General features: G+C 48.5%; 1 protein-coding gene and 1 long non-coding RNA gene across 11 annotated transcripts in view; one reads left to right on the top strand and one right to left on the bottom strand.

Annotated features, from left to right (window-relative positions):
* Positions 1-17,434, bottom strand: part of AGAP1 (ArfGAP with GTPase domain, ankyrin repeat and PH domain 1) — a 557,314-nt gene that overhangs the window by 41,529 nt on the left and 498,351 nt on the right. The window lies entirely within an intron of this gene.
* Positions 10,647-11,680, top strand: LOC147578762 (uncharacterized). Its single transcript, XR_015255651.1, has 2 exons — positions 10,647-10,745; positions 11,119-11,680. It is a non-coding gene; the product is annotated as an uncharacterized LOC147578762 (long non-coding RNA).

Raw genomic sequence — 17,434 nt, 5'->3', positions numbered from 1 at the left:
CCCGCCTGGCCCTGTCTCTGCACTGGCGATGCCCGGTGCTCTGTGAACGGTTACTGTTTGCCGGGGAAACGTGATTTTTTCCGGCCTCACTGAAAACTTCAGAACCTGCTGCCTTTTATTTTTCTCCCCACTGAAAATGTGTGGCATATTTTTTTTTTCCTGATCTAACTGACGGCTTTATCGAGATGTAATTCACATACCATGGGATTCACTCATTTAAAGCGTACAATTCGATGGGTTTTTACATTGTCACGGCTGTGCAACCAGCACCACAATCAAGTTTAGGGCACGTTCGTCCGCCTCCCCCCCCCACCCCCGCCCCTGCCCTGTCCAGAGGGATCCTGTTCCCAGTAGGGGTCACTGCCCATCTCCCTGCCCCGCCTCCCCCTGCCCCAGCCCCTGATAACCACCAGTCTATTGTCTGTCTCTGTGCAGCAGCCTATCCTGGGTCTTGCATGCGAACAGAATCATACAATATGGGGTCTTTGTGACTGGCCTCTCTCACTTAGCATGGTGTTTTCGAGGTCATTCATGTTGGAGCATGAATCGGTACATCACCCTCTAAATGGCTGAGAAACAGTCCATTGTGCGGGCAGACCACACTTTGTTCTTCGGCCGATGGACATGTGGTTTGTCTCCACTTTTTGACCACATGCAGGACGCTGCCGTGAACGCCGGTGAACAAGTTGGCATGTGGATGTGTGTTTTCATTCCTCTCGTGTATAGACAGAGCATGAGTGGGGGAGGGGCAGAGAGCGAGGGAGACAGAATCGGAAGCAGGCTCCAGGCTCTGAGCTGTCAGCACAGAGCCCGACGTGGGGCTCGAACTCACGAGCCGCGAGATCATGACCTGAGCCGAAGTCAGATGCTCAACCGACTGAGCCACCCAGGTGCCCCGAGTGGCATCATTTTTAAAGTCTTCAAAATGCTTTACTCATACATGCATTTTATGTTACGTAAATAGATATCTTATTTGTACACTCAAATAAATGATAACTTATTTAATCACCTTTTTTGGAATCCTGCTTTATTTAAAATTTTTAACTTTGGGGGTTACCTGGGTGGCTCAGTAAGTTAAGCATTTGACTCTTGATTTCGGCTCAGGTCGTGATCTCACAGTCGGGGAGACTGAGCCTTGCGAAGGGCTCTGTGCTGACAGCACAAAGCCTGCTTGAGATTCTCTCTCTCTCTCTCTCTCTCTCTCTCTCTGCCCCTCCCTTGCTTGTGCTCTCTCTCAAAATAAATAAACTTAAAAAAAAATTGAACTTTGGAACAACAATGCCATGGATATCTTTGCAACGAACTCCTTCCTCACTGCCTCTTTGTTTCGAATGAGTGTGAGCAATACTGGTAGTTCAAAAAGAATGTCATGTGTTTTTTAAAAATTCTTTAATGTTTATTTATTTTAGAGAGAGAGAGAACATGCAAATGTGTGGCGGGGGAGGGGCAGAGAGAGGGAGACAGAATCCGAAGCAGGTTCCGGGCTCTGAGCTGTCAGCACAGAGCCCGATGTGGGGCCTGAACTCACCGACTGTGAAATCATAAACTGAGCCAAAGTTGGACACTCAACCGACGGAGCCGCCCAGGCGCCCCACAAAGTATGTCATTTTGAAGGCTGTTTATACATATTGCCAAGTTCCTTCCAGGAAGATTTTGCCGGTTTTCACTCTTGCCGGTGGAGAAGGGGGGAACATGGGTACATGTCTATGAAACCCTGGCTAACGCTAAGCATTATTATTTTAAAAAATGCAACTATCTTCTTTACCCGTAAGTTGTTACCCATTGATGTGAAAGCTAATTACGTGATTTCAGTAAGAGCCACTCCATTTCACAGCAACACAGACAACACGCCCTTCCCTTCGCTGGACCAGCCAGCGTTTAAGACCGACGGCTGACGCCGAAAGACCGGTGGCCATGATCTGGAACATCCGCATCCCAGGTGGCCACTGCTCCTTGGCTTCTGTGACCACATGGGAAAATCACTCATGACTCCTGAGTCCCACCTCACAGGTTCAGAACATGCAGGCTGCAAAGGATGAGAAGGATGTCTAAGAGGCAAGGCTGCCTCCCCAGAACCGGAGAAGAAATGTCACTTTATTTTCTTCTTCAGATACGCGCCACTTGGAGTCTTAAGACACAGAACTCGGCACAGAGTAACATGGATGATTTTACATTATGTCATAAGAAAGTCATTGGCCTGTCATTTCAGACATATTCTTGTCTGTCCCAAAGGGGTTGGCACAGTACTGGGTGTTACGGGAGATACTGACGAAGCGTGCTGATCACTTGATTCAGCACACTGTAGCAAATACACTGTGTGCACAACTGTAATTTTCAAATGAGCTTGTTGAACTAGACCCCGAAGTATCTGAACTCTTAGTATTTTTCCCCATTTCTAACAAAAGCTAATAGATGACATTTGTCTACAATTTTGACCTGTATTTAGAAGATTAGGTATTCAGCCCTGTATTTCTCATTTACTTCTCAGAACCATCCTATGGGGCAGCTATTATAATTATTGCTACTTGCAGATAGGGCAACTGAGGGACAGAAGAGGTCCGACAGCCCAGGATACATGACAAGTCAGTCTAAACTAAGGGTTGACCCTTGGTCGGGTGAACCTGAGTCTGAACTTGGACTTCAGCTTCTGAACCAGATCCACAAGGAACGCATCCGACATACACTAAGCTCTTAGATCTTGGCGATTAAACATTTACAAAATGGGGAAAACCATGCTTGATGAGCAACTATATGCCAGATATTCTTTTGAAAGAATAAAGCATACAAAAAAACACACCACTGATACAGCCCTAATACTTTTCAGTGTAGTTTTTGAGGGATAAAAGTCAGTCACAAAAAAAGTACATGCCATATAATACCATTTACAGAAATCTCTAGAACAGGCAAAAACTATTCTGTCCTGATAGAGATCAAGTCCATGACTGCTTCTTAACAGAGAGATTAGCTGGAAGGATTATGACCGTCAACTTCCTGGGGTGTGAATCACACAGGTGTATGTAGTGGTCAACAATGACAGGACTGCATGTATGTCCATCAGGGCTACTGGCCTGTAGTCCTCTTGTTCTGTGCTGTCTTTATCTGGTTTTGGTATCAGAGTGATACTGACCTCAGAATGAATTTGAAAGTCTTCCTTCTTCTATTTTTTGGAATCGTTTGAGAAGAATAGGTATTAACTCTTCTTTTAATGCTTGGTAGAATTTCCCTGGGAAGCCATCTGGTCTTGGACTTTTGTTTGTTGGGAGTTTTTTGATTATGGATTCAATCCCCTTGCTGGTTCTAATTTTCTATTTCTTCCTGCTTCAGATTTGGTGGGTTATACGTTTCTGGGTATTTACCGATTTCTCCCAGGTTGTCCAATTTGTTGTAACAAAGTAGGTTTAGAGGGAACATATCTCAACATAGTAAAGATCATACATGGAAAACTCACAGCAAACATCCTACTGAATGGTGAAAAACTGAGAGCTTTTCCCCTGAGATCGGGCATGAGACAAAAACGTCCACTCTCACACTTTTATTCGACATAGTATCGGAAGCCCTAGCCACAGCAATCAGACAAGAAAAAGATATAAAAGGTGTCCAAATTGGCAAGGGAGAAGTAAAACTGTCACTGTTTGCAGATGACATGATACTGTATATAGAAAATCCTAAAGAGTCCACCAAAAAACTACTAAAAATGATAAACAAATTCAGTGAAGTCACAGGATACAAAATCAATGTGCAGAAATCTGTTGCATTTCTATATACTAATAATGAAGCCGCAGAAAGAGAATTAAGAAAAGCAATTGACAAATACATCAAAAATAAGATGTCTAGGAATAAATCTAACCAAAGAGGTGAAAGACCTATACTCTGGAAACGATTCAACGCCGGTGAAAGAAATGGAAGATGACACACAAAAAAAGGAAGACATTCTACGCTCATGGGTTGGAAGAACAAATATTGTTAAAATGTTTCTACTCCCGATAGCAATCTCCACGTTTAATGCAACCTCTATCAAAATACCACTAGCATGTTTCACAGAACTGGAAGAAATCATCCTAAAATTGATACGGAGCCAGAAAAGATCCCGAATAGTCAAGGCAATCTTTTTTTTTTTTTTTTTTTTTAGCTTTTTAAGTAAATGCTTATTTATTAATTTTGAGAGAGAGGGAGAGAGTGTGCATGTGTGTGCACGAGAGTGGAGGAAGGGCAGAGAGGGAGAGAGAATCCCAAGCAGGCTCCCTGCTGTCAGCACAGAGCCCGACGTGGGGGGCTCCATCTCATGAACCGTGAGATCATGACCTGAGCCGCAATCGAGTCAGATGCTCAACCGCCTGAGCCGCCCAGGCGCCCCCAAAGCCATCTTGAAAAAGAAACGCAGAACTGGAGGCATCATCATTCCCGACTTTAAGCTATATTTATTACACAGCTGTAATCATTCAGACAGTATGGTACTGGGACAAAAATAGACACATAGATCAATCGAATGGAATAGAAAACCCAGAAATAAACTCACAATTACATGGTCAACTATCTTCAACAAAGCAGAAAATTATATTCGAAGGGAAAAAGACATTCTCTTTAACAAATGGTGCTGGGAAAGTTGCGACATGCAAAAGAAAGCAATTGGACCACTTTCTTATACCAAACACAAAAATAAATTCAAAATGGACGAAAGACCTAAATGTGAGACCTGAAGTCATGAAAATCCTAGAAGACAGCACAGGCAGAAATGTCTCTGACGCTGGCGGTGGTAACATTTTTCTAGACATGTCTCCCGAGGCAAAAGAAATAAGAACAAAGATCCAGCACCGGGACTACATCAAAATAAAAAGCTTTTGCACAGCAGAGGAAATAATCAACAAAACTAATAAAAGGCAACCTACTGAATGGGAGAAGATATTTGCCAATGACTTATCCAATTAAAGGGTTAGTATCCAAAATGTAAACAACTTACACAACACAACGCATTTGCCAATGACTTAACCAATTACAGGGTTAGCATCCAAAATATATAAAGAACTCGCAACACAACACACACACACACACAAACCCAAATAAGAACGGACACTTCTCCAAAGAAGACGTCCAGATGGCCAACAGACACATGAAAAGATGCTCAGCATCACTCATCATCAGGGAAATGCCGATCAGAACCACAAAGAGATATCACGGCACACCTGTCAGAATGGCTAGAATCAGAAACACAAGAAACAGCAGGTGTTGGTGAGGATGTGGGGAAAAGACTCATGTACTGTTGGTGGGAATGCAAACTGGTGCAGCCACTGTGGAAAACAGTATGGAGGGTCCTCAAACGGTTAAAATTAGAATTGCTCTATGATCCAGTAATGGCACTACTGGGTCATTTGTTGCAAAAATACGAAAACGCTAAATCAAAGGGATACACGCACCGCTATGTTTACTGCAGCATTATCTACAATAGTCAAATTATGGAAGCAGCCCGAGTGACCATCCATAGATGGATAAAAAGGATGTGGTATCACACACACACACACACACACACACGTACCCACATGATGGAATACTGTTTAGTTATAAGAAAGAATGAAATCTTGCCATTTGCAACAACATGGATGGAACTGGAAAGTATAATGCTAAGAGAAAGAAGTCAGTTAGGGAAAGACAAATATCACATGATTTCGCTCACGTGTGGAATTAAAGAAACAAAACAAATGAGCAAAGGCAAAAAAAAAAAAAAAAAAAGTGAGAGACAAACCAAAAAACAGACTCTTAACTCTAGAGACCTGCTGGTTATCAGAAGGGAGATGGGTTGGGGGATGGGAGAAATAGTTGACGGGTATTAAAGATTGCACCTGTCATGATGAGCACCAGGTGATGTATGGAAGTGTTGAATCACTGTATTGTACACCTGAAGCTAATATTACACTGTAGGTTAACTATACTAGAATTAAAATCTTAAAAAAAAATTTTTTTTTTTAAATTTATTTTTGAGAGACAGAGACAGAGCACAAGTGAGAGTGAGGCAGAGAGAGAGGGAGACACAGAATCTGAAGCTCCAGGCTCCGAGCTGTCAGCACAGAGGCTGACGCGGGGCTCGAACCCACGAACTGTGAGACCATGACCTGAGCCGAAGCCGGACCCTTAACCGGACCCTTAAATGGCTGGAACTGATCACACACTCAAGATGTGTGCCACGCACTGTGTTTTACATCAAAATAAAAATTTTTTTAAGTAGGCGCCGCACCCAACGTGGGGTTGAACTCATGACCCTGAGATCAAGAGTCACATGCCCTACCGAATGAGCCGGCCAGACACCCCTCAAAATAAGTCTTTAAAAAATGACCCCTCCCCTGCCTCACTAAATAATCCAATGATTCCAAGAGTTCATGATTCAACTCAACAACCTGAAAAGGATGGCTTTTGGGGGAGTCTCTGGTTTATATTTGGATTTTTAGAGTAAGGCATTCATATTTCTGACTTTTGCACACGCGTGCATCAGCCTGCACGTCAAAGCTTCGTGCACTCTGTCTCAGCAAATGGATTTGCAAAGTGGGTGCCCTCCCCTGAGCTTGGGAGGGCGGCCATGTGATTGAAACGGAGAAGGCAGAGAGGATCCCTCTTTCCCCAGGGGAGAAACGCAGGGAAGTAATGGCCTGAATGTGACCCTCAGACCTCAGGACCTTCCTTGGAGCGCGGATTTTCAGGACACACAGCCAAGCTTTGGAGCACATCCCACTGAGGTGACGAGCAGTGACACGGATGTTGCTGGCTGCATGCCACCCACGTGACGGCCATTGCACAGACTCCCAGGGGGAGAGACACCGAGGGGCTCGGTGGGGGGGGGGGAAGCCACAGTGACCTGAAAGTTCATGTTCAACAGCAAAGGGAGTATCGCAGCTGATGAGGAGTATTTCGGCATTGGAAGGCCATGCTAACACCACTTCTAGAACACGGGCCCTGGGCTTTCACGGATCAGGTGGCCCAGCTGGTTATGACAGGGCTCTCAAAGTCAACACAAAGCAGCCATGAACGATCTCACCTTTTACTTATTTAAACAAATTTTTGTCATGTTTGAGAGACAGAAAGCGAGCAGGGTGGGGAGGAACAGGGAGACAGGGAGACACAGAAGCTCTGAGCTGTCAGCACAGAGCCGACGCGGGGCTCGAACCCATGCACCGTGAGATCACGACCTGAGCCGAAGTCGGATGCTTAACTGAGTCACCCAGGCGCCTCAGAGATCCCCCCCTCTGCCCCTTTTAAAAGGATTACTGAGGTGAACCCTTCCGGCCACGATTGGACCCACTCCCCTGCGCCGGGAAACAGGGCTTCCCTGTAAATAACGGACGTTAAAAGCGTTGTTCCTTTTCTTCCGTCCATAAGCACCCAACTGCCCACGGGCCGGCCAAACATCATCCCCGTCCCCGAGAGGCCGACGGAGCGTTAGCGACGTGTCAGCAAAGGCTTCCGGGCTGAGAGCAGAACATTTAGGGTAGCGTTCTTTGATGGCTGCTTCACAGCCAGATGAAAACCGGCCACGAGGGGAGAGCATTTCAGAAGCGAAGCTCAGCCAGTGGATCGTGGAGTAACAAGCCCGCGCCACAACAGGGTGGCCGGCGCTCCAGAACCGTGCCGACGCTCCTAACTCAAAGCCCACGCAGGTGCCCCGACGCTCCTAACTCAAAGCCCACGCAGGTGCCCCCTGCGCTTGAATAAGTTCTTCCGCCGCACCTGGCTCGGCGATAGCCAAACCACACGTGCGACGCATCAGGGGCAGAGCCTTTTCAACACCGCGGAAGCCAGGGGTTCTTTCGGGAGCCTGCGATCAGCTTGGAACGTCTGTGCCCGTCTCACCTGAACGTGAGCCACCTCGAAGGGACGAGCCCCCTCACTGTCGGTCTGCAGGCATCACTCGCCTCGAGAAGGTGCCACCGAGGCAAGGTAGCCCGCTGCTGGGTTTGTCTTCCGGTCTCCGCCGGCTCCGGGGCCCGCGGGTCAGGCCGGGGCATCTGACGCTCTCCCCGGCCGCCCTGAGGGACGCACGGGGGTCGGCACTCGGCTGGCTTCATCTGAGGCCCTCCCTGCGGGGACCCGCTCTGGGGTTTAGGTGAGGAGAACTGTCGGAAGGGGCCTTGGGGAATTTAGGAACAGGGGCAGTTCGCGCTTACAGAGGAGGGCAGGCCCAGGGCTCAGGGGCGGCCGTCCCGTTCCGTGGCTGCACGGCGCACCCCGACACCCACACGGGCTGCCCTGGGGGCCTGGGGAGAACACGGGAGGAGCGGCCTGGGAGCCCCGGCCAGCGGTCAGCACGCAGGGCTCTGCAGCGGCCCAGCTCACCTTTCCGGGGGCCTTGGCAGCTGGCCAGCTGCCCCCCTGGAGAACTCAAGGGAGGAAGGTGGGATTAATCAAGACTCTGCATGTCTTAGCAAATACGGTTCGTCTGGCAACGTGGCTGCACTCCAGGGGGCTTGGAAAGGAGGGCCGGAAGGGACTGTGGAGCAAAGCCTGGTCTTCCCTTTGCCTGGAAACGACCCTCTTCCACCTGCAGCTGTAGCACCTCCCCCTGGAGCGTGGCCCATGACCTGGGGGCGGCCTGCCCCCTCCTGGCCCTGTTCGGCCACCCCTCGGACATGCTCTCTGCCCATCTCGGAGCTGTAGGTCCGCCGGGAGGGGCCGGTGCTCCCCGAGTCTTAGCCACTTGAGGCCGTCAAAATGCCCAGTGTCTTGGGCGACGCAGCCCAAGGGATGGTCAGATGGCCTAGACCTACCCCAAGGGGAAGAGCTGGAGGCCACTTACGCCCTTCCACCAACCAAACCAGAGGCTAGAGGCCGCAGCAAGGCAGCCAGAGAGGGCGGGCTGGAGGCACGGTCGAAGGTGCCTGGTCTGGCCCTCATCCTGCCCGGGTCCCTCTCCTGCTGAGCCCAGTGCTGGTCCTGCTTCCGCTCACGCGCCCTGCACAGGAGCCCGTCAAGGGTGGGCAGCCTCGAGTCCACAGAAACCTGTAAGGCAGTGACTGTCCCAGGCTCTGAGGGCTGGCCCTCAGAAGCACAAGCTTCTTCCCAGAAAGCCTTCCACCGTGCCGGGACAGGGAACCCGGCCTGCCTCTGTTCCGTCCTCAGGGCGTGGTGGCCTTGGTGCTACAGGCATTGGGGCTGGGTAACTCTGTGGTGGGGTCCCTCACACATGTCGTAGGATGTTCAGAAGCCCTGTTCCACCCTCACCCCGGCCACTGGTCCAGTTGTGACAACGGTAAACGTCTCCAGACACTGCCAAACGTCCCCCAACTTGGCCTGTCCCCCGTTGAGAACCACTGGTCTATTTCCACAGGTCATCTGACTAACATCCCCACGTCACCACGGGAGACGAGTCAGAACCTCTGTGTCCCTTCCACACGGAGCTTCCCGACCCAGGAGGCGGGCGCTCTGGTTCTCAGCTTACAGACGACAAGACTGAGTGTGAGTCTGGTCTGTGAACCCGCCAGGACAGGGAAGCTCGAGACCCAGAACCCAGCTTCGGCCTCCTCCAGAGCCGCTTACTGTTTCTGTCCCCTCCCCTCCCGAGCTGCCATTTACAGCGTCTAAGACAGACCGAGGAGAAAAGCCATTATGCTCGTTATCTTGGTTGTATCTTTATCACCTTCCAGAAGCTTCTCCTGGCATCACGCAACGTCTCCCGGCCTTTCCTCGACTCCATCAGCCCCGCAGGAGGCTTTCTTCCCACGAGGACCTGCTGTCAGAAGAGCCATCCTTGCCTGGGTGTCTGAGCAAAATCCGTATTTGCGAGAACATCATGAAACGTTCCTCTTTTCTGCTCTTTCCTCATACAAAGCGCTCAGCGGACCCGTGCCCCCTTCCCCAAAGCGGACGTGGGCATCCAGGCAAACTCTGCACAGCAGACCTGTGGTTCCTCACCGCGAGGAAGGGAGGTGTGACCCACAGGCATCTGGGGAAGTAAGAACGCGCCGCACGACACGCTGACTTCTGAGACGAACCACTCGTGTCTGTTTTTGCTAAACCTGAAAGATGAAATAAACATTTCAGATGATGTGTTTTTGGCCACCTGTTGTCTGTGGTGCTCAGACGGCATTATGGTCACCAAGCACGGGAAAGAAGATGGTGTGCCAGGGGGCAGGGGTGGGTGTGGGAAGCAGTGAGCCCTCTGCCCCAAGCCGCCCGTTTTGGAGGGGACGGGATGCAGGGACTCAGGCACAGACACACCGCCTCGCTGACGTCCTGAGTCCCGTGGACGCGGCCGGCCGCCGCACCGTGTCTCACTGCCGTCCAGCATCACACGCGGTCACCTTTCGGTCGCCAGCCCGAAAGTCCAGCAGCAAAGCACTGAGGCTCAGAGCCTGGGCTGTGGGTTCCTGGACACAGACTCCTGCCGTGTGGCCTGTGTGTTCTCAGCTGTAACACGGGGACAACGAGACCTAAGTAGCAGGACTGTGTAAAGTCCTACCTACAGAGGCCACGTGTCATGGCCACAGGGAGAACCAGGTGCCGGCTGCCTGGAGTGCTGCCTAGGACAGCGAGCGAGGGGCCAGCCTCTCCTGCCCCAGGAGCCACCGGAAGTGAGAAGGCTGTGGATGGCCGGGCGCACCTGGCCTTTGTGGCATCGATGGGTCTCGTTGTTCCCGGTGGTTGCAGTAGTATATGAACACCAGCCTTCCTACCTACTTAGGTCAGAGCTCCAGGTGACCCCAGGCCTTTCGGACCTGTTCAGTTTATTTCTGACCTTGATGCCTTCGGTGTGCTGAACTTGAGAGGTGAGATGCCAGAGGCCACGGTCTGTGTGTGGGGGAGGGGATGAAGCCCACCCTGGAAGTAACCTTGCTTTGGGTCACAGGATCTTTCCGGGGGAAGACTCTTGTAAGCCCAATGACCGTGTAAGAAGCAGTGGCCTTTATATATGACCGCACATTCACGGTCATCACCAAACATGTGAGCCCGGCTGGGTGGCATTTTATTTCATTATTTATTTTTAGTAGCTTCACGACCAGCTCCGAGCCCAGCGCAGGGCTCGAACTCCTGATTCTGAGATCAAGACCGGAGCTGAGATCAAGAGCTAGCTGGACGCTTCACCGGCTGAGCTGCCCAGGTGCCCCTGACCGAGCATTTTGAATCTTCTTTCCTTCACAGAACATCCCGGCCCTTCGACTCCTGCACGTTTCTCCTCACTGCTCCTTAGCACTTGGTGCCTTGCCATCTTGAAAACGGTCTCCTCAGTGTCACCATGACTCCATTTCAGGCCCTCACCACCACCTTCCTGCTCGCAGAGATATGGACCCCCTTGGCATTTACTCCATCTGGACAGGGTACTCGGCTCTGTTATAAGTGGATCCAGGAAGGGGGCGTCCTCACTCCCTATGGGAGGAGCCGTCGCCTCCGGGACAGGTGGCGAAATCATCCTCCGATGCCAGCTCCCTACATGGCATCGCCATCGGCTTTTGTTGCACTTTGGAAAACAGGGTCGATCCCGGAGGCGGGAGGGGGGATTAAAAAAAAAAAAACCCTCAAGATGAAATGTGGTCGTCAAAAAACAAAACTGTTGTAGACGGGACTGCGGCGAGGGCACGAGAACTTTTAAATCACAAGTAATTTTTTTTTTGAACTGTAAGGTTACCTGTGACAGAGAATGACATAACATCCCACCTATTTTCCTGGGGCAAAGTCTGCTTGTTATTACAAATTTCAGCAACTGCACATTGATCTGTATTCGTGCTGTGGTTGGTCAGCATGCTCGCTGGTCTCGTGTTACTCTAGCTGCATGGGGTCTGCCGTTCCCACGAGATTAGAGCCCCCTTGATGGAATCTGGATTCCATTTTTACCACCTATTGTCTCAGAAACACCGCTTCGTACACAAGTCTTAGGATGCTCTATGCCTTACACCTCCCTAAACCGTCTTCCGAGCTTTTAAATGAGTCTGCACTCTACACAGCTGTACGTAGCTGGGGCACACGACCCTGCCATGTCTCCTTCTCCAAGAACAGACATTCATTCTATGGTGCGTGTGGAATCTTCCATGGGGCGGATACTCCCTGGGGCTTTTTGGTGGCCACTTCCTTTTTACTGTTCACCTACTATGGCTTCTCTGGAACTTTATGGAGTATCATCACGCGATTACACTCATTTCACAGAATGCATTTAGAAAGGTGCAGTTTGGCCTTCTAGAACGAAAACGTGTTCGTCTCTGTCAGTTCATCCACTGCCCCCACGGAGGAGAAATCTCCGGGGAAGGGTGCTGGCTTCCTGGAGCCCTCTGTTGGAGGGCTTGGAAAGAACCCCAAAGGTCTGCAGGGGAGGGCTGCTTCAGCTCCTTCTGAGCAGCGCGGATTTACTTTGTGGCTGGCTCTTTCTCATTCTCCTCAGCACAGGGGCTACAGTCACTGTGGGTAAAGCAATTCCTCCTGTTCGGACTTTAGCATCAGCCCCCCAGCCTTATACCCTGCCCCATGGTCGATTCCAAATGTTTCCTGGCCTGAAAACCACTGGAGCAGTGGGAAGGCATGGCCCGAGGCGGTGGTCGGCTGTTGACAGCATTCCACGCTCACAAGCCATGCGGTAGACTTCTCTTACGGGGCCTCCAGATGTCAAGTCCGTGAGCTAGTCCTGCTCCAAGGCTGGATCAGATTACAGATGAGTTGTTTTGTGCACATGGCGGCGGGGGGGGGGGGGGGGATCCTCTCCTCTGATTTTAATTTTTTTAATGTTTATTTTTGAGAGAGAGAGAGAGAGTGTGAGCAGGGGAGGGTAAGACAGAGAGAGAGAGACACACACACACACAGAATCCGAAGCAGGCTCCAGGCTCTGAGCTGTCAGCACAGAGCCCGACGCGGGGCTCGAACCCACAAACCGTGAAATCATGACCTGAGCTGAAGGCAGACGTTTAACTGACTGAGCCACCCAGGTGCCCCAGTTTTTTCCTATTCTCTGATTTTAAGCAGATATTTTCCAATTTCATTGAGATCGTGAGGACCCATGTGAAAACATACAGGGCAGCACTTGGAGGTCCTTGAGGAGAAAGTCACGGGTAAGTTACCATGACTATGTATTTGTTCTCCACGGTCATTTGTATCAGATCATCAGCATTAGGGATGCTTTTTATAGGAGCGAGTCCCTAAGACGGAGTGATGTGTACTTCAGGTAACATTCGTCTTCTGGATCCCCAGGTTGGTGAAATTTAGTATCGGTTACAAATGACAATTTCATTATTTGAAGATTTAATGGTGTTGCCACTGCCGTTCCCACTCTCTGGGACCACAAGCAATTTCTCGGGAGAAATCAGGACTCTGTTCTGCTGCTTTTGGAGGGTGTGGCCCCCGGAGCCCAGAGATCCTGCTCCAAAGCCACAACAGGACAGGCCTGGCTGGGTCCCGGCCCTGGCTTAACCACCACCTCGTCAGCTTTACCTTTACTGACACGAAATCGATCGGTCGGGATCTCGTGACTGAAGTTACCTTGTTTGCTCTGCTAGTCCATTAATGGCCTCAGCCATTGTCCTACAGCCCAAGGAAGAAAACTAGTCAGCACTGTGTATGCCTGCCTGTCCCAGCACCCACATTCAGTTTGGGTACGAGTGCATACGGCAGGACCCTCCTGGGTCCTTTTGGTCTGACTCCGCCTCCCAGGAAGGGTCCTGCCACCAGCGGGACCTGGGCCAGATTCCGGCTCCTGCACTCAGGCTACCTCCTCGTCTATCATGACGGAGAATGATGTCGGTTTGTCGTGTGGATTCTGTGACGCAATGGCCGGGCCGGGCCTGGCCTCTCACAGGCTCCCCCCGGAGCCCTGGCAGGGATGGTCCTGGATTCCGGCTCACTCGTGCACCTGGACGTGAGGCACCGCCTTCTTCAACCTGGTCTCACTCACCTCGGGACCATCCTTCCACGGGCACAGGTTCCGGCTGAAGTATGACCACTGCCCACAGCACTGCACCGGACAGACTCTTCCACAGGCCCCCCGTGCCAAATGAGGGGCCGACGTACCGACCGGGCCAACCTTTCCCCCACACGTAGTTCCTCACCTTGGCCCACAGTCTTTGTGGAATGTCCTGCTCTGCCTTTCTCCTGCGAAATTCCTCCTCATCTTTTTGTTTTCATTGACATAATTTACAATGTCATCAAATTCATCCTTTAAATGTGTATAATCCGGTGGTTTTTTAGTATATTTACAAAGTTATACTGCCAACGCCACCATGGACATACGGGTCCTTTTCAGTATCCCCCAAATGAAGTCACTTCCTGTAGCTCATTGCCCTGCCTCACCCAGCCCCCCCATAAGCACGAATCTACCTTCTGTCTCCATGGATTGGCCCATTCTGGTGGTCCCATATAAACAAAATCATTTAATGCATGGCCTCTGGTGTCTGTCTGGCTCCTTTCACCAAACACGATGTTTTCAAGGTTCACCCAAGTTGTAGCATGTAAGGTCCTCTATTCCTTTTTATGCCTGCATAACATTCCATTGTATAGACAGGCCATATTTTGTTGACCGACCTTTGGTGTTTTCACTTTCTGGCTATTATGAAAAACGCTTCTACGAACACACATGTACGAACTTTTGTATGGACATGTGTTCATTTCTCTTAGGTACGCACCTAGGAGAAGAACTGCTTGGTCACATGGTAACTCTTCTGTTTAACTTTTTGAGAAACTGCCAGGCTATTTTCCAAGGCACTGTGCCATTGACTATTCCCGCCGACAGTGTATGAGTGTTCCAATTTCTCTGCATCCTTGCCAACACCCACCACTGTCCATCTTCTTGAGTAAGGTCATCCTTCGTGGGTGTAAAGTGTATCTCAGTATGGGTTTGATTGCCATTTCCCTAGGAAGCGAGGATGTCTGGCATCTTTTCATGAGTTTACTGGCTATTTGTCTATCTTGCTTAGAGAAATGTCTCTTCAGAGTCTTTTGCACATTTAAAAATTGGGTTGTCTTCTTATGGTTAAGTTGTAAACACTGTTTATATGATCTGGATACTAGACCTTATTAGATATAAGGTTTTTAAATATCATCACCCATTCTGCGTGTCGTCTTTTCACTTGCTTGATATTGTCCTTTGAAGCTTGAGACTTTTAATTTCAATGAAGTCCAATCTATTTTTCCTTCTTTGCTTGTACTAGAGGTGTTGCATCTAGGAAACCACTGCCAAATCCATGGTCACAAAGATTTATCCATGTCTTCTGAAAGTTTTATAGTTTCAGTTTTAAGTCTTTGATTCATTTGGAGCTAATTTTTTTGGTAGATGGCACGAGACAGAGGTCTAACTTCATTCTTTTGCGTGTGGATAATCAGTTGCCAAGGCTGTTTCTTTCCATTGAATGTTCTTGGCACCTTTGTTAAAAATCAATTGATCGCAGACGTATGGGTTATTTCAAAACAGTCAGCTCTGTTCTGTTGATCTGTATGTCTATGCTCAGGCCAATATCACACAGCCTTAGATTAGTTTTGTAGTAAGTTTTGAAATTGTGGTGTGTGTGTCCTCCAACTTTGTTATCTTTTTCAAGAGTGTTTTGCCTGTCTGGGGGTCTCTTGTATTTCCATATATGCTATACGATCAGCTTGTCCATTTCTTAAAAAAAAAAAAAAAAAAAAAAAGCAGAGATTTTGAGTTGAATCTATGTATCAATTTAAGGAGTATTGATATCTTAAGAATATTAAGTCTTCTAGTCCATGAACATGGGATATCTTGTCAATTACTTAGGTCTTCTTTAATCTCTTTCAATGATCTCTTTAAATTGTCAGTACACAGGCTAACTTATTCTAACTATATTATTCTTTTTGATGCTATAAGTGAAATTTTATTCTTAATTTTATTTTGGATTTTCATTTTAAGTGTACAGAATTACAATTGAGTTTTGTATGTTGATTCTGTACTTTTCACTCTTGCTGAACTCACTTACTAGCTCTAATAGTTCACTGTAGATTCCTTTAGATTTCCTATATACAAGATCATGTCATCTGCAAAGAGAAGTAGTTTTACTTCTTCCTTTATGATCGGATGGCTTTGGTTTCTTTTTCTGGCCTAATTCCCTGGGTTGAACTTCTAGCACAATGTTGAACAGAAGTTGAGACAGCAGACATCCTTGCCTTCTTCCTGATTCTAGGGGGAAAGCCTTCAGGACAATATCATTAAGCAGGATGTTAGGTGTGGGCTTCTCACAGATGCAGGCTGAGGAAGTTCCTTTTTATTCCCAGTTTGCTGAGTGTTTATATCATGATAGGGTACTGAATTTTGTTGGATTTATTTTCTGAATTTCTTGAGATGATCATGTACTTTGTGTCCTTTATTCTATTAATGTAGTGTGTTACATCCATTGATTTTTTTTTTAAGTTTATTTATTTACTTGGAGAGGAGAGAAAGCATAAGCAGGGAAGGGGCAGAGGGAGAGAGAGAATCCCAAGCAGTCTCTGCGCCATGGGGCTCTGTCCCATGAACCGTGCGATCGTGACCTGAGCTGAAATAAAGAGTCAGATGCTTAGCCGACTGAGCTACCCAGGTGCCCCTACCTCGACTGATTTCTGTGCGTTGAACCAACCTTGCATTTCTGGGGAAAATGACATTTGATCATAGTGTATAATCCTCTTGTACTGGGGCCAGACACAGAGATCTTCTCCCTGGGTAGTAGCATCTGCTGGGTTGGCATACTGGATATGCTAGAGCAGACAAGCATCTGGTAAAGAAAAATGGTAGACATTTGGGTCTCAAGATGTAAGGAATGAATTCCAGGCACTTGGGCTAAGATAGGGAGTGGACTCCAGGCAGGGTTGTGGATATCTACTTATGCTGCTTGGTAGAGGTGTAGACCGATGCTTCTCAAATTTTAATGTGCATAAGAATCTCCTAGAGAGGGAAAGCACATCGCTGGGCCCTACCCCAGGGATACTGATTGGGTAGGTGTGGGGTAGGGTCCAAAGGCATGCACCTCTAGGTGATATTGATGCTACAATAAACCGCTCTATAGATATAAAGCAAAATAAACATGAACCGTATCTTCTACATCAGCAGACCCTTGCCAGCACCCGAGAGGGCATGGGCCACTTGTCTCCATCAGCCCATAGGACCCAGGTATAAAGCTGATTCTGTCTTCCAGATAAAATGGAACCCAGGAGACTTCATAAATATTGAGCATTAAATGTACATTTAATGTACATTCTTCGAGCATTAAATGTACATTCTTTGAGCATTAAATGTACATGACCAAGTGGGTGGAAATAATGACTAGTTTCATTTTGGAAATGAGTACACGCCTTCTTTTTTTGTCTTAAATCAAAAATCTCAGAAGATGCCGGTCATGGAACCCAAACCAGAAATCTTCCGGCCTGCCTGTGCATTTCATCATGCAGATAACAAACAGGATTGTGGTTTGTTTGTTTATTTTATTTTTTTATTTTTATTTTTTTTAATGTTTATTTATTTTTGAGACAGAGAGAGACACAGCATGAGCAGGGAAGG

Source organism: Puma concolor, chromosome C1, assembly GCF_028749965.1.
Source record: "Puma concolor isolate L17-30 chromosome C1, mPumCon1.1.hap2, whole genome shotgun sequence".
Classification (NCBI taxonomy): Eukaryota; Metazoa; Chordata; class Mammalia; order Carnivora; family Felidae; genus Puma; species Puma concolor.
This window is presented reverse-complemented; position numbering and strand designations above follow the sequence as displayed.